Genomic DNA, 27,669 nt, shown 5'->3' with positions numbered 1-27,669 from the left:
TAAAGCCCTGCTCCAGGTGTAATAATACAACTAAACAGGGAACAAACACACACATCTCTGTAAACAGGAGGCATTAAGCAGAATAATTGTGTATTTGTATGTGCTGTTTGCGGGGCTTTGTTCAAGTATAAAGGAGGATGAAGAACTTGGGAACTCCACAAATACACATTTGAGATGCTGGAACATTTCCCACCTGCACATCAAGAATAATATGTGTTTGTCAGGGATGCTCCCTGCTGTGCCGCCTTTCACTGAGATGGCAGCACGAGGTGACATGGCGCTTATTTCCCACTGAAAACTGCAGAATCACTTGAAATAAAAAGTAGCACAAAATAACTGGAGAAAAATGTTAGAGAAAACTTTTTTGACTGGGGACGGTCTACACAGCTCTCTCTGAAAAACAGTAATAATGTAAAGATCAACTTGAATTAAAAATTCCTGCTTTATTTCTTTGTTGCTACGTCTGCTTTATTCTTAAGGGTAAAGCACAGTATATTTTCAATTATAACATAGTTTGAATTCCTATTGCAGTGCTCACATTAACCCCTTCAATACCGCCTCACGCAGATATACTGTGGCAGGACAGCCCTCTTGCTTGTAATCACGTACCTGTACATCATTTTGTGCACGGGGGTCTATCGTTCCACTGTGATTGGACATAGCGGGAGCCAATCGGCGGGTCCGGCAGAAGCGATGTCCGCTGGGACCCGGCAATCGTTCTGAGGAGAGGCAGAACGGCGGTCTGCCTATGTAAACAAGGCAGACTGCCGTTCTGTCAGAGGGGAAAATGGAGATCTTTTGTTTCTGCTGAGCAATCAATATACTCTTATTGGGATTTTGTTTTACCAAAAGCATGTAACAGAATACACATTGGCCTAAATTTATGAAGAAATTCAATTTTTTTTTTATTTTTTGTTGGGGATATGTAAAAAAAAAACTTTTTTTTTTCAAAATTGTTGGCCTTTTTTTGCTTATAGCGAAACAAATAGAAAATGCAGAGGTGATCAAATACCACCAAAGAAAAGCTCTATTTGTGGGAACTAAAAGGGCATCAATTTTATTTGCATACAGCATCACACGACTGCCCAATTGTCAGTTAAAGCAACACAGTGCCTTATCGCCAAAAATTAATGCCAGATTCTGGTATAGATACGCCGGGCCAGATTAGGACTTACGACGGCGCAAATGGTGTTGCGCCGTCGTAAACCTTTTAAGAATCTGGCCCTAAGGGAATAAAGGGGCTGAAGTGGTTTACCTTTAGGAAAGAAATTATACATTCACATATTTTTGCAGGAAAAAAAATTTGCGTTTGTAACAGAGGTCAGAAATATTGGATTTTTCTCTTCCTTTTGTTTTATGAAATTGACAGTCTGAAGTCCAAATGCAGTTTGTAACACTGTCAACTTTTCTGCATAATTGTGAGTTCCTGTGTCCACACAGGGGGCAGGACCTAAGGCTGCACAGTAGGTAGCGCATAAATTATTGTATACTGTGGCAGGAAAGAACCAGGCACATCGGCACCACCTAAATTTGAGGTGAGGTCTCTGGCTGAATTAAAAACAAAGACAAAGAAGGGTGTCAGTCTGTTGAGAGACTCTTCAGTGATGGATAAAGTAACTGATGGCTGCAGGTCCATTGGAAGGAGACTAGAAAATACATGGGACTCCTGAGACTACTTTTGTTCTGTGTGTCTTTCTGGACACTGGGATTTTTACTCTATTCTCAGCTCTTCTTTCAACCACTGTCTGGGTGGCCCTAAAACTGAGGCCAGGACACACAGCTCTTCGAGGACCTGTGATGGATTTGTGAAGGACACCTGGAACTCCTTTTCCTGGCCACTCTGCCTGGACTTCCTCTGCTGAGGCCACTGTTGGTTGGTGAGTGCCTACATTTCTGCCCTGTGTCAGTGGACTGGTCTATAATTATATTGGAAGATAAGAAAGTTGATGTGTAGCCACTGGCACCAACACTGATTACTGATGTCCTCCCCTGAATGAGTCATTCATGTAGCGATGATGCATGCACAGAATAAACTTGTCCGCATTCATTTAGATTTTGACAAGGTCATTCTGTGCACGTGCCTCCACTTGGATAACTTATTCAGGGAGAGATGTAAACATCAAAAGTGTGTAATCAGTGGTGGCTTCACACCTGGCTACACATTGTTAATATGTACATGTTGACCATGAGCAGTTGCAGCATGTGCCAGGGTGCATGTACACTGTATACATGTAAACATTAGCACAAACGGTACACACAGTGTACAGACAAAAACAACTTGCATGAACCCTTAAGCTGTTAAAATATCTTTTGTTAAAGTGCAGCAGTATAGATTTTTTATTTGTTTTGCTTCATGTGGTGCTGTAAAGATTATGCTGTTATGGTTACATACAGCACTACAAAGTGCAAATGACGATATAATAAAGTTAACAAACAAGAGAGGAAGCCCAGCACAATGAATAGTATATAAATAAAACACTCTATTAGACTATTAGAGATGAAAGAACGGGAATTTAGTGATTGATCCGCTCATTCCTTTCCCTAAATAATTTGGAATGCCGGTTCCTCTAAAAGCCCCAAGCTTTTATAAATATCCCATAGGTCAGAATATTAAGCTGTGATAACAGAATACGGTTTCTTATAAAGCACAATGAACATGATCTCCTGTCCTGTCTCTTATTTGCACTAGAAGCTTTTACCCCTGTACTTTATTATTGTCATTTGTTTTACACGCACCATTACTGTATCCATTACATCTCCCGTGCCGCAAGCCTTCCATGGATACACAGCGAGAAGGTATTTAAAGTGCACCTGATGCTTTGGAGAACACGACCAGCATCATGCATGGAGGTAACAGGTTTTTGGGCCCAAACTTTTAATTTAGGCACAGATATACGAGTTCATTCATTATCGTACCAGTATATAACTTACTGTATCTATAGTAGACAGAGATGGGTTGACTGACTAAAACTGGAGAGTGCAAAGTCTGGTGCAGCTCTGCATAGAAGCATCTATAATTTTTTGTCAAAGCTTAATTGAACATTAGATGCTCATTGACTACCCCACACAGCTGCACCCAATTTTGCACTTTACAGTTTTTGTAAATCAACCCCAGGATGTCATAGTAATGTCACAGCTTGATTGAAAACAATAAGAATGGAATAAACATGAACTGGACATCTAATGGTAGTCATTCCAGTAAAATTACAAGTACAAGCCTTGTCAGCAAGACTGCCAATAACATTTATGCCGCGTACACACGGTCGTTTTCCGGCTTCACATCGTGAACATGCTGCATTTTTTAATGTCGTTTTTTAAAATTTCTTTTTTTGGCTTGTAAAAAATGATCGTGTGTGGGCTAAAACAACGTTTTAAACCCGCGCATGGCCAGAAGCGAGTTATTAGACGGGAGCGCTCGTTCTGGTAAAACTACCATTCAAAATGGAGTAAGCACATTCATCACGCTGTAACAGACAAAAAAGCATGAATCATCTTTTACTAACACGGAATCAGCTAAAGCAGCCCAAAGGCCAATAGAACTTCCTCTTCAGAGTGCCGTCATACGTGTTGTACGTCACCGCGCTTTGTTCATAATTTTTCAAAAACGATGGTGTGTGGGCAACATCGTTTTTAATGATGAAGTTGGAAAAACGTTGTTTTTTGGACATGCTGAAAAATTTCTTTTTTTTTCATGCCGAAAAACGACCGTGTGTGCGCGGCATAAGAAATACCATTAAACGTCTTGTTCACTTATAGTTCATTTACATTCTTTTCAATCAAACCCTGATAAAAGAGCTTGATTTTGGACCTGAAGTGTACTGAATACTCTTTGGATAGTTCTCCTAGCTTTTACTGGAATACATTTGTATCTGGACCTTTTAGCAGTGGTGTATCAATTTACATTTGTGTTACATTACATTACTAGCCAATGAGATCCTCTGAGGTGTATAAGCTACCTGCCCAATAACCAGGATATTTACATCAACATCAATACTTTGAGAACACAATCACATAGCTGTGACAGACCCAACCAGGATGGGGGCTGGCCTTCTACAAACTGATTATGGCCCATGTGAGGGACCATGGATTTTGTCTGCTTCTCCCAGTCAGAGCATGGAAAAGAGCTCAGTTCAGCCTCTGATCTCATGGAGACAGCAGATCATTCTTTAATGATAGACAACAATTTGAGGAAGAAATATGCTGACAGTGCCTTGAAAAATGATTCATGCCCCTTTAAATTTTTCACATTTTGTCATGTTACAACCAAAAACGTAAATGTATTTTGTTGGAATTTTATCTGATAGACCAACACAAAGTGGCACATAATTGTGAAGTGCAAGGAAAATGATAAATGGTTTTCAAAACTTTTTACAAATAAATATGTGAAAAGTGTGGCGTGCATTTGTATTCAGCCCCCCTGAGTCAATACTTTGTAAAAAAAACCTTTGCTGCAATTACAGCTGCAAGTCTTTTTGGGGATGACTCTACCAGCTTTGCACATCTAAAGTGACATTTTGTCTCATTCTTATTTGCAAGATAGCTCAAGCTCTGTCAGATTAGATGGAGAGCATCAGTGAACAGCAATTTTCAAGTCTTGCCACAGATTCTCAATTGGATTTAGGTCTGCACTTTGACTGGGTCATTCTAATACATGAATATGCTTTGATCTAAACCATTCCATTGTAGTTCTGGCTGTAGATTTAGGCTCCATTCACACCTCCGCGACAAGATACGCCGCGTACGCGGCGTATTTTGCCGCGAGTGTGTAACTTTTTTTTTTTTTTTTTAACAAAGCCTTGCCATTGCTTTGTATGGCCGAACGCCAATGCCGCCTGAAAAAAAGGGTCCGGGACTTTTTTTCAGGCGGCAGGCGTACAGCGTCTATGAGATGTGAACCATCTCCATAGACAGCAATGGGAATTCTCCCCTCTAGCGGCACAAGCGTCGGGCGCTTTGTCGCCCAGATGTGAATGGGCTCTTAGGGTGGTTGTCCTGCTAGAAGTTGAACCTCCGCCCCAGTCTCAAGAATTCTGCAGACTCTAAGGCCTCGTACACATGACCGAGGAACTCGACGGGCGAAACACATCGTTTTGCTCGTCGAGTTCCTTGTTAGGCTGTCAAGAAACTCGACAAGCCAATTTTTTCAATTCCCGTCGAGGAAAAAGAGAACATGCTGTCTTTTTGGCTCGTCTAGTTCCTCGACAGTTTCCTCGTCGAAAAATGTACACACGACCGGTTTCCTCGGCAAAAAAAAAAAAACAGCAAGTTTCTTGCCGAGAAACTCGGTTGTGTGTACGGGGCCTGACAGTTTTTTTTTCTGAGATTGCCCTGTGTTTGGCTACATCTATCTTCCCATCAATTCTGACCAGCTTCCCTGTGCCTGCTGAAGAAAACATCCCCACAACATGATGCTGCCATCAGGTTTCATGGCGTGTTCAGGGATTTTGCTTTTAGGCCAGAAAGTAAAACTTTGCAGGGGATCAAAAAAAAATTATTCCCTATTGTATGGTGCTATGCTTCCTAAGACCAGACCTTAAATTATCACACATTGTGGTGCACTGCAACGCATCTGCCTTGGCAAGATGCGTTGAGTTGCCACCTATGGCTCACCTGTTCAGATATCAGTCTACAAAGGACATGTAATAATTTTGAAGATTAGAAAGAGGAAGAAATCTGCATGGCTACTAAAATCTATGCCATTTATAATATAGGTCACCTAGAGGGGGTTGTGTTTTCTGCTGCCTGAATTTAAAACAAAAAAAAAACACACAGTCAGTGCAGTGACAAGCACTCTTTTTAAAGCTGCTGTTCAGGCAGCAGGAAGTTTGACATGGATCAGCACAATAACAATCTATGAAGGGTAAGCATATTCAATGATTTATTCCTCTGTTGTTATTTCAAGTGTTTTTTCCCCAAAAAAAGTGACGCAACGCTTTACTGTAGGTTAAAACAAATGCAAACAAATGATTGGTCTATAATGACAACACAGTCAGGTTTTTCAGACATTTCCTCACATGAGATCCGATATTATTACTTCATGAAGACAAATGACACCTTGAAAATAAATTTACAAACAATTTCAAATGAGACCAACTACAAAACAATATCACTGCAGCAAATTCCGTCATATTCATATCATAAATCTCTATTGGGCTATTTAGTTCTTTTACAAAGTGAAAATGTTGATACATATGCCTATAAAAACCAGGGTAATCATATTCTTTCATGTGGCGGTGATGGAGCGGCCCTCATTTACGCCTCATATAAATTCACAATAGTGCGTTTTAACAGCTCAGCACTTAAAGCTGTTTGTAAATTTAGCTGCTGGCGAGGCGGTCGTTCCAGCGATTCTAAAGACCATGTGACTTCAGCATGGAGGTTCTGTCATTAGTCATTTTAATCTGCGGTGTAGGCTGGTTGAGGATTGCCAGAAAAATAGCTATATTTCCTGGATTCATCACTATCAAAGTCAGGTAAAAAAAAAGACAAACTCTCTGATCCAGAAAACAATCATCGAAAAAATAAAAAAACGCAGAATGACAAAATTACTAAAGAGCGAGAGAAAGCATTAGAGCAAGGAGAGAGAGAAAACAAGGGGGGAACTGGGCGAGAAAGAGATGGGAAAAATAGAGCGTAAAAGAGATTGAGAGAAAAATTGGTATAGATGGGAGGAAAAAAAAGGGGGAGAAAGAGAGAGAGAGGGGGGGGGGTGAAGAAACAGCGAGAAAGAGAGAGAGAATGGGGAGGGAGAGAAACAGAGAGAATGAAAGAGAAAAAAAGAGGTGGAGAGGAAGAGATAGATATAGAGAGAGAAGGAGGGAGGAGGGAAGCTGGGGGAAAGAGGGGGAGAGAAAGGGAAGAGAGATAGAAAAGGAGAGAGAAAGGGGTAGGGAAGCAGGGGGAAGGGGGATAGAGAAAGGAAATAAGAGGTGGAGAGGAAGATATGGAAATAGAGAAAGAAAGACACTGAGGCCCTGTACACACGATCGGACAAAACCAATGAAAACGGACTGAAGATCAGTTTCATCGGTCCAAACCGACATGTGGTCAGAAATACATAGTGATTTGTCAAAAACACCTTGTATCTAATATTACTTTTATAATACAGGTAATAGCAGACATAAGCGGTCATACTCAAAAAAGGAATATCCTGTATAGTCTCCCAAAACAGTGCTGGGAGATAGCAATTATCTATGTCTCTCCCTCCCTATAGAGGATGTTTATTGTACCAACATACTCTTAGGCCCCGTACACACGGTCGGACCAAACCATGAGACCGTTTTCATCGGTTCACCTCTGAAGTGGCCGTATGGCCTGATATGTGTACACACCATCAATCCAAAATCCGATCGGGTCAGAACGCGGTGACGTTAAACACACGATGTGCTGAATAAAACGAAGTTCAATTCTTCCAAGCATGCGTCAACTTGATTCTGAGCATGCGTGGATTTTGAACCGATGCTTTTCTGTACTAACCATCGGTTTGGTCCGATGGGACAGCGGTCCATCGGTTCGGTTTTGAAGCATGTTTATAAATTTTGGACCGAAGGAAACCAGACCGATAGCCTATACACACGGTCGGTTTGGTCCGATGAAAATTAACTTCAGTTCATTCTGATCGGACCAAACCGACCGTGTGTACGGAGCCTAAGGTGTCCTTTTACACAGGTGGTCCGATCAGGTCTGTCAGACTGTTTTTCAGGCAGACCTGATCGGACCCTCCATTCACCCCTATGGAGTGGCGGATGTCAGCAGTGATATGACCGCTGACACTCGCCGCTAACCGGTCCGTTCCTACCTGCCAAATCCAGACATATGGTAACCCTATTTTCCATCCATCTGGAGAATCAGATCAGATAAGATTAGGTAAAAACAGACAGGCGGTCTGTTTTTACCCAATTTCCTTATAGGGGAGAGCAGGACTCTGTCCATCTCCGTTCTGCACAGTGAGCAGAGATGGACCTGTCATCCACCTGCTCAGCGGGGATCAGTGGAGCGATTCCCCGCAGAGCAAAAGCAGAATCCACCGAGCGGACCGACTGTGTGAAAGGACTCTAACACAGTTTTTGGGCAAACAAATATAGCAGTATTAGATAGGATTTGAATATTAAGGAGTTTACATTTGATATAAGGAAGCCACACTGAAGTTTGATTAAACTTTTTTGATTGACCATGCCACAACCCAGGTCCTATATTTTGGTTAAGGCTCGGTTCACATTAGCCAGACTTCAAAGTCGTGTGATTTTCCTTGCAACTTTGGAATCCAACTTTGACACAACTTTGATGTGAATTTTTACACTCTGTGGCATTGAAGTCGTATCAATGTCAGACCAAAGTAGTGCAGGAACCTTTTCTAAACTCAAATAGACTTGTGTAGCATCAGTTAAGACAGCTCTTATAGGGAATCATTGAATTTCATATGTCATCTGACTTTAGGTCTCACAAGATGGATCCTATGTCGCATCAGTGTGAACTAAGCCTAATGCCGCGTACACACGATCAGGCTTTTGCCCGGCTAAATCACATCGGAAAAAAATAGAACATGTTCTCTATCTAAACTTTGATGGAATTCATCCGAATTTCCGATGAAAAAACTCAGATGGGGCTACACACGATCGGAAAATCCGATGGAAAAAGTCCATGGGACTTTTTCCTTCGCAAATTACGGTTGTGTGTACGGGGCATAATACATGGTGACAACAAAATACACATATAAATAAGTGTCAATGATAGGATTTGGTAGGAACATTTTCTGCGCATCTAAACCGCTGTAATTACCATTTAATTTGTCATTTATTCCTTGTATCCTGCTCCTGGGTCTCAGTGTAGGTGTGCTTCTCACCCTTAAATAACAACTTGTGCATGCTGTGGCTTGGACCCTAAATTTATGATTGGTCTTACTCAGTGGCGTCTCCAGCTTTCATATTTAGGGGGGCACATGGGGGCACAGGGACAAAAGTAGGGGGGCCAACTATAAAATGCAATTATATATATATATATATATATATATATATATATATATATATATCCTGGGGCCCTTTACTACGATCCCACTATGGGCCCTTTCACATGTTCTGCAGTGAGCTCCCTTCCTACTATACTGGGGCCCCCCAGGGTGGCAGAAAACAAGAGATATATGTCACCAGCACACCAAGAAAATATAAGGGTCCAAAGCAGTGGGAGAACTATCAGGGTTGCAAAGGTTGTCTTGCCACCGGGCCCTGGTGTTCTGCCACAGTGGGGATCCCCAGCTGTCCTGTCCCTGCTATTTACAGCGCTGGTCTGGCATCTGTCTCCTTGGCAGCGGCGGCAGTCTATTAGGACCTAGTGCTGGTGACATTATGGGTGCATGCAGGGGAAGGCTGGCACTATTGGTTATAGAGAGCCGAGCCCCCAGCTGGTCACCTAGCAGCAGTAATGCTGTATAACCTTCTCTGTTGACATGCTGATCGGCATGTGATCCAGGTGATGCTCCCAGTCAGATCTAATAAACACAGTATTTATTAGCATCAAGAGTACAACCACATAAATATAATCACCCGTATGATCAGCAGCCATGTGGGCTCTATGCCTGTAAAGTGTGGGCTTTGATCAATAAAATCACTGATATTTATGACTAGGATTTGACTAAGAGCATCACCTGGATTGCATCCCGATCAGCATGTCAGAGAAGATCCACTGCTGCTAAGCAACCTGCAGAGAGCTCGACTGTCTACAACCAATAGAGATGGGCTCGGGTGTGTTTGAAATCCCACATGCCCGATCACGCCAGGAAGCCGACACTCCACAGTGCTAATCAATGTATGGGCTGCCTAAGAGCTAAGACCAGCCATAGACAGTTTAAATCTCAGCTGGTTCAGCAGAAACTGGCTGAGATTTGAACCATTAATGAGCAGATTCTCTTATGATTATCACTAGTGGTTGCTGTATAGTCACTGGTGATAATCACTGTTTGTCAGGAGAATATAATTGCTGGGCAGGAGGGATATTCCCCTATCACCACTGTCTGTTGATGGGGGAATCATGCAAGTTTCTTTCCTGCAATCTGTGGATGCAGGAAAGAAATTTGCACCGTATATTATCTGCCTAACTGAAAGTGAAAGTAAATTGTGAATGTTTTGAAAGAACAGGAGAGGGGGAGGGAGACAGATGGAGGGGGAGAGAAGGGATGGAGATAATGTAGTTCAGTGATTACAGTGTACTGCAGTCTGCAGTGCACACACTTAAACACGGTCCAGGCTAGAATATCTGGTTATGTGAGCGCTCGCATTATGCAGTGTCGGCGAGCAGAGGGAGGGAGAGGAATCCCCCGTAGAGCTGACTGGGGATGCTCTCCCTCTCGGGGAGCAAAATACAAAAATTGAAAAAAAACAAAAAAACAAAAAAAAAAACATTTTTTTTTTTGGGGGGGCACATGGTGGGGCACAGCATGATGTTGGGGGGGTCAGGGCCCCCTCTGGCCCCCCCCTAGGGACGCCTCTGGTCTTACTAGGCCAGTGATGGCCCATTGATTGTCTTGAAGACACTAACACCTATGCTAGTAACTTAGTAACTTAAAGAGGACCTGCTTTGGTATTGTTATGTTTTTCTTTTTGTACTTACTTTCTAATAAAAGTATTATGGAACAAAAAAAAAAAAAGTATAAGGTAAGCCAAACTTGTGTTGGAGTGCTATTTGGAATGAATGATATTACATCACACCAACGCACGTAATATGTATTACCATGTATTACCATGTGTTGTGGTAACATGTTAATAACCACAACGCCATGGTGTGAATAGATGTTAATGGCTTTTATTGATATTGATATGGTAAAGATTGACAATACAGTTTGCTAAAAATCCTTGAAATGCCTTAATGGGTCAGTCCTCTCAAATCTGATATTTCCATTTTGACAGATGCTGGAGAATTAAATCACATGACAGCTTTTTCTTTCTCTCAGGGAGTCAATGATTAAAGCGGAGTTCCACCCAAAGCGGAACTTCCGCTTTAAGGCCTCCTCCCTGGCTTCTGTTTGTGAAGAGCTTTTGGGGGGGGGGGGGGGGCAGGTACCCAATTTTGACAGGTACCTGCTCCCACCTCTGTTCTGGTCGCCTAGGCGATCGGAAGCAGAAGCTCTCCCTGCCAAAGTCTTCTGGGACACAGTACATGACAGAGCGCAGCACCGCTCGCGAATGTGCAAGGGGCACCTGGCTGTGAAGCTGCAAGCTGTCACAGCAGGGTACCCATAGTAGAGATGAAGGACATGGGGTGAACACAGCGCATGTGAGTACACCACTGGATCGTGGGACAGGTGAGTGGCTGTTTATTAAAAGTTACCTTTAATAAACAAAAATATGACTGGAACTCCTCTTTACTATCTCTGCGCTGAGTTCCATTATGAGGGGCTCTCACTTTCTTCTTTAAAATATTTTTATAATATACTATGTATATATATATGTTCTTCAACTCTTTTTATTAAGAAGTTACAACTCTTATAATAAACTGCAAGATCAGCCGCCTTGCCAGACAGACTAGTCACATGACAATTTCAGACATGTACTTTTTAAGACCCCTCGTGTGTATATATATATATATATATATATATATATATATATATATATACACATGTATACACACAAGGGGTCTTACAAAAGTGGAACTCCACCACTTTAATTATTGATTGTATATATAAGTGTTGCACCGATACAGTTTTTTTATTGGTCAAGTACTCCCCGATACCAAGTACCGATAATTTTCAGTGTGATTTGTGCCAATACACAAAAAATTGGCACAAATTACACTGCAAAGAATTGTACACAATTTGAACAGAATTGCAGTGCGATTTCTGTCTGAATTGCATACAATTTCCCCCATACATACAATTACCTGTGAGTATAGAAATAAATTAGATCGTCATCTAGTGGGCAGTTTAAAAAATGTTAGAACTCACTGTACGTATTTGCCCATATGCAAAATAATCTACATGGGTGTCCCGGTCCACTGATGGTAGCAAATCATAGCTGTTGGAGGTGATCACAGGTCTGAAGGAGAAGTTCAGGGACACCGTAGGTCTAGGGCGGAAGTAATGTCAGCTTGGGGGCAGACCACATCTACATCTCCTCCAGCCCTGTGAGCACCTCCAGCTGCCTGGATTTGCTACCAGATATGTACTGTGAATTTTAACATTTTTTAAACTGCCCACTAGATGGAGCTTGAATCCATTTCTATACACACACACACACACACACGAGCAGTGGGGGAAATCTCATGCAATTCGGACAAGAATTGCACTGCATTCCTGTTCAAGCAAATGCGATTCTTTGGAGTGCAATTTGAGCGCATTCATTTTGTATTAATGCAAATCTCACCACAAAGTATTAATTTCTGTATCAGGGACATTTGGGCGAGTACGGATGCTGGCTCAAAAAGCTTGGTATCGGCACTGATACCGATACCGATATTGGTGCAGCCCTAAAATATATATACAGGGTGACTGAAAAGTAACTCCCTATTTTAAATAATTTATAATTTTTTTATATGAAGTTACTTTTTTCTCAATTCTTTAATGTATGTTCCTTAACCACTTAACCCCCGGACCATATTGCTGCCCAAAGACCAGAAGACTTTTTGCGATTCGGGACTGCGCCGCTTTAACTGACAATTGCGCGGTCGTGCGACGTGGCTCCCAAACAAAATTGGCGTCCTTTTTTCCCCACAAATAGAGCTTTCTTTTGGTGGTATTTGATCACCTCTGCGGTTTTTATTTTTTGCGCTATAAACAAAAATAGAGCGACAATTTTGAAAAAAATGAATATTTTTTACTTTTTGCTGTAATAAATATCCCCCAAAAATATATAAAAAAACTTTTTTTTTCCTCAGTTTAGGCCGATACGTATTCGTCTACATATTTTTCGTAAAAAAAAATCGCAATAAGCGTTTATTGATTGGTTTGCGCAAAAGTTATAGCGTTTACAAAATAGGGGGTATTTTTATGGCATTTTTATTAATATATTTTTTTAATAGTAATGGCGGCGATCAGCGATTTTTTTTTCGGTACTGCGACATTATGGCGGACACTTCGGACACTTTTGACACATTTTTGGGACCATTGGCATTTTTATAGCGATCCGTGCTATAAAAATGAAAAAGTGAAGGGGTTAACACTAGGGGGCGGGGAAGGGGTTAAGTATGTCCCTTGTGTGTTCTTACTGTGGGGGGGGGGTGGCCGTACTAGGGGAAACACTGATCATCTGTTCATACATTGTATGAACAGAAAATCAGCATTTCCCCCGCTGACAGGACCGAGAGCTGTGTGTTTACACACACAGCTCCCGGTCCCCGCTCTGTAACGAGCGATCGCGTGTGCCCGGCGGCGATCGCGCCCGCCGGGCACACGCACGGGAGTCGGGGGCGAGCGGGGGCGCGCGCGCCTCCGGCGGCGCGCACGCGCCCCCTAGTGGCGGCTCAAAGAGCCGCCGTATAGCTACGGGCTCTCGCCCAGGAGAGCCGACCTGCCGCCGTATAATGACGGTGCGCGGTCGGCTAGTGGTTAAAGAGGTTGTAAAGGTTCATGTTTTTTCACCTTAATGCATCCAATGCATTAAGTTGAAAAAACATTCGATGCTTACTGGCCCTCCCACCCCCCCCGTTTCCTTACCTGAGCCCTTGAAAGTCCCACGTTGAGAACACGCTGGATTTTGGCCCAGTCTTCTTGGCTCTTCATTGGATAGATTAATAGCAGCGTAGCCATTGGCTTGCACTGCTGTCAATCAAATTCAATGAAGCGGACACCGGGGGGGGGGTGTCTATGGAGGCAAATGCTGGACTCGACTCGGGAGCCCGCTCGCAAGGCAACCCTCTTGGGAAAGTGCTTTCCAGGGGGGTTAGCTGATGCGGGGAGGAGCCAAGACAGCCGCCGAGGGACCCCAGAAGAGGATCGGGGACACTCTGTGCAAAACAAGCTGCACAGCGGAGGTAAGTATGACATGTTTGTTATTTTTTTTTATTTTTTTGTTCAAACCTTTATTACCACTTTTATCTATGACATGACTTCAGATAGGATTGTGGGTCCTTTTATCTTTCGCAATACCATGAATGCCGAAAGGTATCTCACTATGCTGCAAGATGAAATCTGGCCAGTTGTCAATATCTGGGAGAATATTGAAGATGTGATTTTTGTGCAGATGGTGCTCCTCCACATTTTGCTATTATTGTTCGTGAATGGCTGAATGAACATTATCCTGGGAGATGGTTGGGTCGACGTGGTCCGCATGACTGGCCGGCCAGAAGCCCTGATTTAACACCCTGCAACTTTTTTCTTTGGGGTTGGTTGCAGGAACAAATTTACACTACGAAACCAAAGACTTTAGAAGAACTTGAAGGGCGACTACGAGAAGTTATTTCTGCCATCCCACAAGAGTTCCTGCGAAGCGGCTTCAGAAGCTCCAGGTGAATGCTGGTGCACATATCGAATTGTAAATAAAACTCCATGTCATGTGTGTTCTCATATTAATTTTTTGTAAAAATAATGCTTACAAAATAAATTATAAGATTTTTAAAATAAGGAGTTACTTTTCAATCATCCTGTATATATATATATATATATATATATATATATATATATATATATATATATATATATATATATATATACACACACACACAGGGTGATTAAAAAGTAACTCCTTATTTTAAAAATCTTATAATTAATTTTTTATATACATTTTATTATTTTTTTTAATATAAAGAATGTAACACAAAGATGGCCCATACGCAGGTGGATGGGAAAAACTCCCAGGCGGACAAGAAAAGATTAAGAACTATGGCAGGGAGAAAATACTGTTATGCCCTGTACACACGATCGGTTCGTCTGATGAAAACAGACCGATGGACCATTTTCATCGGACGAACTGATCGTGTGTGGGCCCCATCATTTTTTTCCCCATCAGTGAAAAAAAATAGAACCGGTTTTAAATGTTTCTTATGTTTAAAAAACCGACAGAAAAAAACGTCTGTGGGGAAATCCATCGGTCAAAAATCCATGCATGCTCAGAATCAAGTCGACGCATGCTCGGAAGCATTGAACTTCATTTTTCTCAGCATGTTGTAGTGTTTTACGTCACCACGTTCTGACACAAACTGATTTTTTACTGATGGTGTGTAGGCAAGACTAATGAAAGCCAGCTTCATCGGATATCTGATGAAAAAATCCATCGGATTAGATTCCATCAGATGTCCGATCGTGTGTACAGGGCATTAGAGTATCCAGGGCATATGAGATGCCAAGAGCTGACTCAGCCCACCAAGCTCCATTTTTAAATAAAATATCACTTGTGGGCTGAGGTACCCTTTAAGATGATCTTGAGCGAACTGCTTATTTTTCATCCAAACAAAACAGGCAAAGGAATTATGTTTTCAACTAACTAAGTTAGATCTTCTCATGCTTTAGAAAAGAGTTTAATTTGCTGAAGGCGACATCTGTTAACTGTCCAATACACCAAATGTGAGGCATGACTTCCGATAAATATCAAGTTAAACCGTGCTATTAATAAAAAGTTTAATTATTGAAGAAGACTTGGTAAAAAAAAAAAAATTAAATTCCTGCACTGAAGTAAAATGAGGTTATACAAATTCTTCTGAGAAATGAATTGCATGTCCTGAAACGCTTATTATGTTATCGCAAACAACATAAGAGATTTTTGCAGTCTGCACAAGGTAAAATATGATTTGCAAAGTCCTGATACAATCTATGAATCAAAAATTGAACTAGAGGACAGGTAAAATACAGTTACACTCCTGTGCATTTTCAATCTTACGCTTTCAAAATGCAGTTTGAATAAACGTTTCAAAAAGACCACAAACATATCACCTGAAAGTAAAAATACTGCTCAGAATAATACCAATAGCTTATTGAATACTCAAAATGACATCACTAAAACTGCCCATAGGGATCAAGTCTGCAGAACTGGCAAAAGATTTTGAAAAAAAAAATGGATTTAAAACTGAATTTCCGGCAGATATAAAAGACACATATTAATGCAGCTTCATATTCACTAATTCATCATTAAATGTATTTTTTAAATGCAAGCAGTATAAGTTCCTGAATGTGACCTGGTATAGGCCTCTTGTGGTCCCTGTGCTGCAAAGCACAGACCAGGAGAGGAAAAAGCAGCACTAGAAGCCAAGTATTTGTGCTGCAGTATTGATGTGCTAACAGAGAGCTGAGCTCTTCAACTTTCTGCTTCTCTTTTCACTGTCCATTCACAGGCTTGGGGAAGAGACAAGACCTATAAGTGTTAGGCCTCGTACACACGACCGAGGAACTAGTCGGAAAAGACACATCGTTTTCCTCGACGAGTTCCTTGTTAGGCTTGTCGAGAAACTTGACAAGCTTGCTTTGCGTACACACGGTCAAGACCAAATCTCCTCGTTCTCAAACGCGGTGACGTACAACACATACAAGTTCGATTCCACTGGCACAGCCCTTGGGGCTGCTTTTGCTAATCTCATGTTACTGCGTGTTAAGTAAAAGTTTGGTAAGAGACGATTTGCACTTTTCAGACTGTTACAGAGTGACAAATGTGCTATCTCCATTACAAACGCTACTTTTACCGAAGGTGCGCTCCCGTCTCATACTTTATTCTGAGCATGCGCGGGGGTTTCTTAGCATACACACGAATGTGTTTCTCGTCGAAAACCAGCACGACAAGGAAATTGAGACTCCCGTCGAGGAAAAAGTTCCTTGAGTTCCTCAACAGTTTTATCGATGAACAACACACGACCGTTTTCCTCGACAAAAAAGCTCTGCCACCAAGTTTCTTGATGGATTCTGTCGAGGAAAACGATTGTGTGTACAAGGCCTTACTGCAGCAGAAACAAAATCAGGTCTTCTCAACCACCAGGTAAAATTGCTCCTATCTATTAATATTTATATGTTTTATATACTGTAAGTATTTAGTATTGAAGAGCAACTCTGGACAGTGTGGAATCTTTATCAGTTTTAGGAAGTTTCTCCTCCATAGGTTGAACTTTCTTGAGGTTTCACCATTGCTGTATAGGAAGAACACACCCTACGATCCCAACTAACAGCTTGGTTACCTTAAGGAGCTCAAATCACGGCACAGCCAAGTCTGAGTGTGGGAAAATCTTTGCCCCGTCACCCAATAGCTAAATGAGCCTACCACCACTCTACACAAAATAGATTTTCTTTAACCCAACCCTTTCCCTTGCACATAGGAGGGCAAAGTACCATGGTCACCGCCTCTCCAGCAGTACATACTGACCCTTCCTCACTCTTGGGTTGGTCTGTTCAGCCTTATATAAGCTCCTGACTTATCAAAACTTAAACATGGCTATGGGCCAATCACCTAGCACTGTTTTAAGAGAAGGGGAGCAAGTCATATACCAGGGGTAGGCAACCTCGTCCCTCCAGTTGTGGTGAAACTACAAGTTCCATGATACATGATGCATGCAAGACCCTGACTATAACAGGCATGACTCCTAGAGGCAGAGGCATGATGGGATTTGTAGTTTCACCATAGCTGGAGTGCATAGGTTGCCTATCCCTGTCACATGCTATACTCAGAAGTGCCATCAGAAGCAAGGAAAAGCAGGTACATGCTCCTGGGTGGGGGTTTTAATTGAGTCTTTTTACTTTGCAAAAGGAAGGCTTATTTATTTTAAAGTGTGCATTTAAAGTAGAACTTTACTCTCAATCTATATTAACTAAATAGGTAGGAATGTATATTACAATTTAAACTGTTTTACAATTCTTTAGTTGCTTCTAGGTTTCTAGTCCAGACCAAAATAATGTCATACCTCCCAGGAAATTTAATGGACATTTTTTTCTTTTACCTGGAGGAGGGACTTTCTCAGCTAAGCATGTCCTTCTACCTGCATGCCTGACCTAAAGGCAGATGGATTTTAAGAAAAAAAATGCTACACAAATTATGTGCCCTTACTCATGATGGCAGTGGCTAACAATGCTAGGGGGTCGTTTGGACATGGATAGATAGGCAAGTTTTTTGGCTTCTGGTGCTCAGATAAAGTTAAAATATAACTTTTTTTTTATTTTGGCTATAGGGGTAGAGAAAGGGAGGGTTATAACCCCTGTCAGAGTTTTCACCTTCTGTGTCTCATTGCAGTGATTTCCCTTAACTTCCTGTCCCATAGCCAAACATAAAGTGAGAAGAAATCCCTGCAATTTAACGGAATTCCTTGGGGACCCCCAGGTCAGCAGAACTAGTGTCCCCATTGGAACATTTCCCCTTTATTACTTTTCTGAGGACAACCCAAAAAAGGGCACAGACAGCAATCAAAACTGATAGGGGGCTCCAATCCTTTTTCACTCTAGTCAAAAGTAAACAAAAAAGTTTTGCCTTTAGTTATACTTTAAAAGAGGAGTAAAGATTATTTTTCTTTTTAGGAATCATACGTACCCCCATCTGACGGGTCACAGGAGTGGAAAACGATCTGCACTCCCGTAATCCATAGGAGAAGTACAGCCAAACAAGCTTTGGCTGGACTTCAAGTTCTACTTTAAATGTATTAAACCGAGAGTGTTACACCAAAGATTTCAAGAGTATTTATTTAATTATCAAAATCCAAAGGTAAAAATTCAACCCGTTTTGGGAGCTACAGCAATCCTCCTTCATCAGGTCTTCAAATGCTGGTATGAAAAAAGTTGTCGGCCTGTATGTGTTAATGGAAGGTCAATTAAGACAGGTGTTTGCTGCTTCAATCCTTTCTGCTAAATATAAGCTTCAACAGATGGTTGTGTGAGAGGTTTTGGTGAAATGAACATATTCCTAAATGATTTGCTGTACATCTTCAAGGTTTTTTGTATTGCTTGCAAGCCTAACAGGCTCATAAGGTTTTTTTTTTTTTTTTTTTAATCCAGTAATCTTTCATTTAGGATACCATACGCTATTTTGCCCCTTCTGTCTTACCAGTAATATTATTCTTACATAAAAAAGTCTAGTAGAGTAATAGGAATCATCCATTTAATACTCACCTAAATTTCCTGTGCAGCAGTCATCTCATAATAATTAATAGCTTTTTTTTCTTTAGAAGAAACAATACGTGTTAGGCTTTATTAAATTATCTTTCTGGAAAGACTCCTCTTAACAAGGCCCTTTCCCTGACCCGTTTTCCCCTTAAAACTCACCTGCCTCTATAATTGGATATCCAGATGTTACAAATTAATCAATGTTCGAGCCTACTCGGATGTGGGAGCGCGCTGTGCCCTGCAAGGAAAGATAAAAAAAAAAAAAATCTGTTATTAAAAAAGAAAAGAGGTCACAGAACAAAAGCTAAGTATTCTATTATTTAAGAAGAGAAACAAGAAGGATTGCCTTAGCTATGAATCTGAAAGCCGATATTCATTCTCCTTCATAAAGCAACTCTTTTGCATTTATCCAATAAATAGTAATGCAAGTTCGAAACAATTCTGTCACACAAGAAATATTAACGGCTTATAGCAAAGTCACTCGAGTCGCCAGCGTAATATCTAGCTTAAAATACCCTCATACTAGGGTTTCAATCTCTCCTTATGATCACGGTGCTGCATTTATCGGATGGCTGTTGTGAGCAGTGCCTAAAACTGAATGGTGAAACTTCCCTTAAAGTGAACCTATGGCTTATCTATGCACAGCAGAGCAACAGGTTCACATTAAAACCCAGTCCTCCCTTGCTTATACGTACCTTCTCTACTCCATTCTGCCACCTGGAATGAAGAGAAATACCCAAAACCTCAGATATAGAGAGCATGTGACTCATTCTCCCTTTCTCCCATGATTGGTAATTGAGAGTCCAATTATGAGGAACTAGCACATGGTGGCAGGAAAAGATTGCTCAACCTGTAGCCCTCCAGCTGTTGCAGAACTAAAAGTCCCATGAAGCATTGCAAGGCTGACAGCTACAAGCATGACTCCCAGAGGCAGATACATGATGGGACTTGTAGTTTTGTAACAGCTGGAGGGCCAAAGGCTGAGCAGCCATGATGCTACAACAGGGCTCGACAAAATCCGGGCGGCAGGTCACAATTGCGACAAGAAATTGAGACCTGGGGCCCGCCGGTAATTGAGGCCGCGGCTTTGCGGCCTCAAAATCGAGGACTGTATGTGATAGAAGCTTGTGTAATAGACACACAAAGGGAGGGATGACTAAAACTGGTGTGTAGGTCTGCATAGATACCAATCAGCTTCCAGGTCTTGTTATTAAAGCTTATATGAACAAGCTAAAGTTAGAAGCCGATTGGCTACCATGCACAGCTGCATCAATTCTAAGTGCTCCATTTTTAGTATCCCCCTGTAATGAGTCAGGCCCTATTTGCATTTTTGTCAGGGTTAGCATGTGAGGTAATGATTAGTACAACAAGTGTGAAGTCTCTGTATGCTCTGTCATTTTCAAAGGTTCCCCCAGCGTAATTACACAGCTTGAACAAACACCCCTGCCCATCAGTGCAATAAAGTACACAAGGTTACTATGTTTTTTGGCCTATAGACAAAGTTTGAGGGCTTATTAAAAATTAAAGAACTCAACACAACCCAATATGCCAAATAAAATGGATAAAGTCCCAAACACTGGCGTGAATGGGCCCTAGAAGAGCCCCCACTCCCCAGCAGTAACGGAGATCCCACCTCAGCCCTTTACACCCAAAACAGAAATATTTTTTGTGGAGCTTTGCCCTCTATTCGCATTCTCTTAAGAATTTTTTATTTTTTTTGTACCAATGGTGTTCTGTAGATTTACATGTACAAAACAGGATTCATGCCCTTTGTAGTGGTAATACATAGCTATAGCATGTTGCCAGACTCACTGAAATTTGGCCTTGATTTTCATGTGCTGTCTTTTGATTTCCAGCAATGACGTTGATCTTTGATGCCACGCTCTCTGTCTCTCTATGTCATGATTCTTTAATGTTTGTAATAATGTGGCATCTGGCGCAATGCTGAATTTTTAAACGTGTTGCAAAAACAGAACCTGTCCACATATCTTTCTCTAAATTATACAACAAAATAAAATAGGAATCTGAGGCCCCGTACACACGACAGAGGAACTCGACGTGCTTGGCACGTCGAGTTCCTCGTCTCGTTTTGGGATGAAGCCGCCGAGGAGCTCGGCGGGCCGCCTTCTCCTATAGAACAACGCGGCCAACGAGAAAATAGAGAACATGTTCTCTATTTTCTCGTCGAGCTCCTCGGCGGCTCCATCGAGCCAAAACTGTACAGACAACAGAGATTCTCGGCAAAATCCGGGTTTTGACCGAGTTTCTCGGCGAATTCTGCCGAGAATCTCTGTCGTGTGTACGAGGCCTCAGAGGTTACCGAGAAATGGATTTAAAGTTTAAGAACATGAGGCCATCATTGAAGATAGGGGTCATTTATATACTGAAAGGGTGATACGAGCAGCACAGCAGTATGGATGAGTTAACTATATTTTCATTGATCTCCCAACTCAGTATTTGATACTGACAAGCCACCTGATTTTAGGTTTTCCCTTATGGTTACTGTAAAAACAACAAGTGCAGTCAACACCCTTGCTTTACAAAATGCTGCAAGGAAATTAAAGGATTGGCAACATACAGAGTCTATTGTTTTTCTAATAGTGTTTTTCAGCAGAGCTCTGTTCATAAACTTTAAACGAGCTGCAAAGTAAAGTCACTGTAAGGGCCCTTTCACACGGGCAGATAGAATTCAGCTTTTACCTTTTAAACTCACATAATGCTTTCCTATGGCCCCATTCACACACTGGGCCAGATTCACAGAAAAAGTACGCCGGAGTATCTGTTGATACTCCAGCGTACTTTCAAATTTGCCGCATCGTATCTTTATTTGTAATTCACAAACAAAGATACAACGGCTTTTGGCTAAGATCCGACAGGCGTACGGCTTCGCACACCTTCGGATCTTGGGATGCAATACTTTGGCGACCGCTGGGTGGAGTTTGCGTCGTTTTCCGCGTCGGGTATGCAAATGAGCTGTTTACGGCGATCAACGAAGGTACGCACGTTCGTCGCATTCTCTTACGTCGTCGCTAGTCGGTTTTTCCCGTCGCAAACTTAAGCCTGCTATTTCAGGGCTTAGATTTAGACCAGCTATGTTAAAGTATGGCCGTCGTTCCCACGTCGAATTTCAATTTATTTATTTTTTTGACGTCCGGGAATACGAAAGGACGTAACGCACGTCGCCGTTCAAAAAACACGTCGGGGCGCCGTAATTTCGCGCAAAGCACGGCGGGAAATTTCCTAACGGAGCATTCGCAGAACGTTCGGCGCGGGAACGCGCCTAATTTAAATGGTACACGCCCCATTTGAATTAGGCGGGCTTGCACCGGACGGCTTTACGCTACGCCGCCGCAAGTTTACACGCAAGTGTTTTGTGAATCAAGCACTTACGACAAAAACTTGCAGCGGAGTAACATAAAGGGGATACGTTACGCCGCCGTAATTGTTCGTGAATCTGGCCCACTGTGTTTAGCAACGGTTTTCTTACATTGGGTTTTGTGCGGCTAGAAATAAAAAAAATTTGACTGTGTCCAGGACCGGTTTAGCGTAGCTATCTGCACATATTTGCAGGTAATCGCAGTGTACTATTTCACCTGAGGATAGCAGCGGCAATGAGGAAAGAAAAACAGCAGGAAGCACATCAGAAATGGCAAGAATGTTCCACCGCAGGTAAACAAAGCCGCATTTAAACGCACATAAGTGCTGCTAATCTCAATGTACCACTGCAAATGATCGCTGTGCCTGGAGTCTTGGAATTTCATAATAACAAAACATGCTTTTAACAGTGGCAGAACAGCCACCCATGTGAAAGAGGCCTAAAGCAGGGAGACCTGAAGTCTCCCCTAAAAAACTGGCAGTAAGTAGAGTTTTTTTGGGCAAAAGTGATTTTATATGTCTCGTCTGCCAAGAAAAACTCTTTTGCCTGTCTGCTATTGTTTTTGTTTTGTTTTTTATTGTACTGTACACTGCTACACTGCCTATGGTGTAAGGGCCAACACCAGATGCAGTTCCTTTCAGTTCTGTGTGATTTTTTGTCTGCACAAAATGCATGCACAGTGTTTTCCATGTATTCCAATGGCTCTAGTTCACACCATGCAGTGAGTTTCCGGTCAGTTTCTGCACTGGAAACTCACTGCATGGTGTGAACTAGAGCCAACTAGAGCCATTGGAATACATAGAAAACACTGTGCATGCATTTTTAGTGCAGAAAAAATGCACACAAAACTGTACGGAACTGCATCTGGTGTGAACTGGCCCTAAATGCAGCGCAGTGTATACTCTCAGCAGCAAGATTCTTCTATTCATTATGGCCAAGGAAGCTGCCATCTTAGCTTCTTCTGGTTGATCTGTAACTGCCATGGTGCTGTACATGTGATCAATTACGAATCCAGCAATTTAATGGTTTGACAGTTTGGTTGGGAGCAGGAATGCCGGGAAAGTAACTGTTTTTGAAACCGTTAAAACGATAGGTTTAGTTTTGCTTTAAGATAGGTGCCAGGACAATGTAACTCCCATGTGGCAGTGGTGATGAGAAAGTGGCAAATGAGAGTCAGGACACGCAAATATGGAACGTGCTCCTGACCTTGGCAGCTGTTCAGTTCCAATTGATAGGCAACACAGGGGCCCTCGATTTGAATCCTTGCAAGCACACCATCTACATTTAGTTTGCATGTTCTCCCCAAGCTCACATGGGTTTCCTGAGGGTACTCTGGTTTCCTTCCACACTCCAAAGACATACTGGTAGGATAACTGGCTCTCGAGATGAGCTTTTGCCACACTTTTAATCACTCTTCCCAGCCACTCCACTGGTAGATTGTCCAAATGCAAATGATGTGATATTGGTGCTCACCTCATAAACCCTCCCAGTGCCCGGGCATCTCTGCATTTTTTAAGTAGCACTGATGACATCACAGACTTTTAGATATACGATTTTTTAAATAATATGCATAAGCAATTGAAAGAAAAACAAATTAATTTTGCGAAAAGGGAAGGGAACTATTGAGGAAAATATTATAGTATGCGGGAATTCAACTTTAATAAGTGTATTTACTTTAGGCTGTATAAAAGTAATATTCTGCCCAATAAAATGAATAAATGCCCAAGTTCTTCACGTACCTAAACATGCTAGAAAAAACGTGTTTTAGGAGCATTTTTGCAGCTGCTTTTCTCCTGCTAGGCCCCAGTGTGCATGAGGCCTTAATCTTAAATTGGTATGGCTTGATATGGTATTTGGTCAATAGAATATAGTTACAACAAGGGTTGGGTTAAACAGAATCTCCTGAGAGAGCATTAGTCTCAGTTTAATTTCACTGAACATCTTTTATTAGCTGATAGCTGGGCCTACGGGATGAGCTGTCAATGAAGCACTAAGCAAGAAGAAGCACACAAAAACCAAACATGATCTCTACAGGAATGATATTGATACAAATTAGCTGAAACATACAAAGCTTCAATAACTCAAGGCTGACTTTGCTTCACACACACGGACATAAATGTTTTATGTCTTCACTCAATATGTCTAGTCTCTGTTGGAAACATAAAAAACTTACAGAATGGGCTATTATCAAAAGACTGGTCTACTCAAAATCTAGTCATCATTTCCATTCTTCATCATGTTCTCTCCTGTGCCCAAAGTAGATGGAAACCCTAAATCAATGACATTGAGTTTGCTAAAGGACTGTGCATCATAAACAACCTGTTATGCATCTCAGTGCTTCTGATCTCCTGCAACCTCTGTGGAACCGCTTCCTGTCCACATGTACTCCAGTGATTGCAGCATGGCATTTCTCAGGGTAGGTTTCCTGAAGGTTACCGTAGACCATGCCTGAGTAATGTGTGTTAAAGAGGCCACTCCATCATAAGTCTATGCGACAATGATAATGCAAGAGTACAATTGGGAGACGGACAGAGCATTGCAACCCTATAACAAGAAGTGTCTGTACACTTCCTTTATTGCTGGATCACCAAGTATTATTTTAACTACAGGTTTAAAAATATTGAAAATAACTTTCTTTGCAAACATTCTGGAAGTTCTGGTTCAGTTATGTTTTGCAATAGTCATCCCACCACAGGGGTCACTGTGACTTGCAGGGCTCTTGCTGTAGAATCACCACTGCAACTGTGCTCGTGCTAGAGACCATGCAAATTTGCTATGAATTGGAAAAGTGTCAACTAGAACTTGTGCTTCAAGTGCTCTGCAAATGTACAACCTGCCAGTAAAAATGTGCAGCAAATTGACAAGGCTTACAATCATGGGCATAGGAACCGGGGGGGGGACGCACCCCCCCCCAGGAAATAATGCGGGGGGGACAAGTATGGTAAAATCCCCCCCAGGTTAGGATAGGGAGATTGTCCCCGGATCGCAGGCAGGGGCCGCCGAGTCCAGCTGCGGTCACTGCTTTTCTCTCCCTTCAGTGCCGATGTAGTGCCGATCCAGCCCCGACCCCTCCCGAGCGGCGCACAGCTGATTGCATACAGACATGCATAGCTGTGCTGGCTGCTCTGCTGAATGGGAGAAAGGAGCAGGAAGGGGGCGGGGCCCAGACTGACACTCGTGGCCACACTACACCCGACCAGCCTGCAGAGCCAGAGAGACTAAGTTGCATGTGATGGAGAGCCAGAACGACACAGTTGAGGTACAGGGGGGAGGAGGTAAATGTTACAGAGAGGGGGAAGTTACAGTTTACAGAGAGGGGGAGGTATAATATTCAGAGAGGGGGGGGTGTTACAGTTTACAGAGAGGGGGAGGTATAATATTCAGAGAGGGGGGGGTGTTACAGTTTACAGAGAGGGGGAGGTATAGTATTCAGAGAGGGGGGGGTGTTACAGTTTACAGAGAGGGGGAGGTATAGTATTCAGAGAGGGGGGGGTGTTACAGTTTACAGAGAGGGGGAGGTATAGTATTCAGAGAGGGGGGGGGTATGGTATACAGGTACTAACCTGGCACTGGATAGTCATAGATTCATGCTTTTAGTGCAGCTGATGGAAATGGGGAACAGGACTCTTATCTATTCATGTCATGTATTTACTCTGGCACTACCACTCTAACCTGGCACTACCACCTAACCAGGCACTACTGTATACCACCTAACCTGCCACTACCACCTAACCTGCCACTACCACCTAACCAGGCACTACTGTATACCACCTAACCTGCCACTACCACCTAACCTGGCACTACCACCTAACCTGCCACTACCACCTATCCAGGCACTACTGTATACCACCTAACCTGCCACTACCACCTAACCAGGCACTACTGTATACCACCTAACCTGCCACTACCACCTAACCTGGCACTACCACCTAACCTGCCACTACCACCTATCCAGGCACTACTGTATATCACCTAACCTGCCACTACCACCTAAACTGGCACTACCACCTAACCAGGCACTACTGTATACCACCTAACCTGCCACTACCACCTAACCTGGCACTACTGTATACCACCTAACCTGGCACTACCACCTAACCTGCCACTACCACCTAACCTGCCACTACTGTATACCACCTAACCTGCCACTACCACCTAACCTGCCACTACTACCTAACCTTCCACTTATCCAGGCACTACTGTATACCACCTAACCTGCCACTACCACCTAACCTGGCACTACTGTATACCACCTAACCTGGCACTACCACCTAACCTGGCACTACTGTATACCACCTAACCTGGCACTACCACCTAACCTGCCACTACCACCTATCCAGGCACTACTGTATACCACCTAACCTGCCACTACCACCTAACCTGGCACTACCACCTAACCAGGCACTACTGTATACCACCTAACCTGGCACTGCCACCTAACCTGGCACTACTGTATACCACCTAACCTGGCACTACCACCTAACCTGCCACTACCACCTAACCTGCCACTACTGTATACCACCTAACCTGCCACTACCACCTAACCTGCCACTACTACCTAACCTTCCACTTATCCAGGCACTACTGTATACCACCTAACCTGCCACTACCACCTAACCTGGCACTACTGTATACCACCTAACCTGCCACTACCACCTAACCTGGCACTACTGTATACCACCTAACCTGGCACTACCACCTAACCTGGCACTACCACCTACCCAGGCACTACTGTATACCACCTAACCTGCCACTACCACCTAACCTGGCACTACCACCTAACCAGGCACTACTGTATACCACCTAACCTGGCACTGCCACCTAACCTGGCACTACTGTATACCACCTAACCTGGCACTACCACCTAACCTGCCACTACCACCTAACCTGCCACTACTGTATACCACCTAACCTGCCACTACCACCTAACCTGCCACTACTACCTAACCTTCCACTTATCCAGGCACTACTGTATACCACCTAACCTGGCACTACTGTATACCACCTAACCTGGCACTACCACCTAACCTGCCACTACCACCTATCCAGGCACTACTGTATACCACCTAACCTGCCACTACCACCTAACCAGACACTACTGTATACCACCTAACCTGGCACTGCTGTATACCACCTAACCTGGCAATACTACCTAACCTGGCACTACCACCTATCCAGGCACTACTGTATACCACCTACCCTGCCACTACCACCTAACCAGGCACTACCCTATACCACCTAACCTGGCACTACCACCTAACCTGGCACTACTGTATACCACCTAACCTGTCACTACCACCTAACC

The 27,669-nt window shown here is 42.7% G+C and overlaps 1 protein-coding gene across 3 annotated transcripts in view; it reads right to left on the bottom strand.

The window, feature by feature from the left end:
• Nucleotides 1-27,669, bottom strand: part of TSPAN9 (tetraspanin 9) — a 595,020-nt gene that overhangs the window by 299,556 nt on the left and 267,795 nt on the right. For all 3 annotated transcript variants that reach the window (XM_040345192.1, XM_040345191.1, XM_040345194.1), the window contains one exon: nucleotides 19,148-19,226. The gene's annotated coding sequence lies outside the window, so the exon portion shown is untranslated. The remainder of the gene's footprint in view (nucleotides 1-19,147; nucleotides 19,227-27,669) is intronic.

Source organism: Rana temporaria, chromosome 3 (assembly GCF_905171775.1).
Source record: "Rana temporaria chromosome 3, aRanTem1.1, whole genome shotgun sequence".
NCBI classification, from domain to species: Eukaryota; Metazoa; Chordata; class Amphibia; order Anura; family Ranidae; genus Rana; species Rana temporaria.
This window is presented reverse-complemented; position numbering and strand designations above follow the sequence as displayed.